General features: G+C 41.9%; 1 protein-coding gene across 1 annotated transcript in view; it reads left to right on the plus strand.

Annotated features, from left to right (window-relative positions):
* The window catches only part of LOC119588485 (coatomer subunit gamma-2-like), a gene marked incomplete in the record, with an annotated part of 11,117 nt that overhangs the window by 267 nt on the left and 10,346 nt on the right, over positions 1–504 (plus strand).

The raw sequence follows: 504 nt of genomic DNA on the forward strand, positions 1-504 counted from the left end.
GGGGGTTATGCTTGATTGGTGATTCCGTATGTTTGATGGTTCTGTCTCTCGAGTCATTTTGGTGTCCTTCATTTAGTATGTATGCTGTGATACGATATAGAAATATGGGGGAATATGTTTGAAGTATATTTATTCTTATTCAAGTGACAATGGATCGGTATTTATGGACATTATATTGATATGGGGGAGAGGGGGGAGAGCTTGGCCCCCCCGCCTAGGGAATAAACGGAAAGTATAGACGCGCGTAGCAAGAATGGTAGCGTTCCCCTCGAGGCACAGTATTAAGGTCGTCAAAAAATATCCTCCACATATCTTTTTGACAGGATAGAGTTTGTACTAATTCTCAATCTGATGACAATCCTCCTGGCATATCCTCAGTGTATATCCCGAACCAAAACCAATTCTGTAATCATACGCATCATCAGCTTGGAACTCCCTCGAGTAGTTAAACTGCAAGATGACCCAAACAGAAGGAACATCAAATGGGATGTAGTTAAAGTTGGC

This window comes from Penaeus monodon, chromosome 24 (genome assembly GCF_015228065.2).
Source record: "Penaeus monodon isolate SGIC_2016 chromosome 24, NSTDA_Pmon_1, whole genome shotgun sequence".
Taxonomy (NCBI): domain Eukaryota; kingdom Metazoa; phylum Arthropoda; class Malacostraca; order Decapoda; family Penaeidae; genus Penaeus; species Penaeus monodon.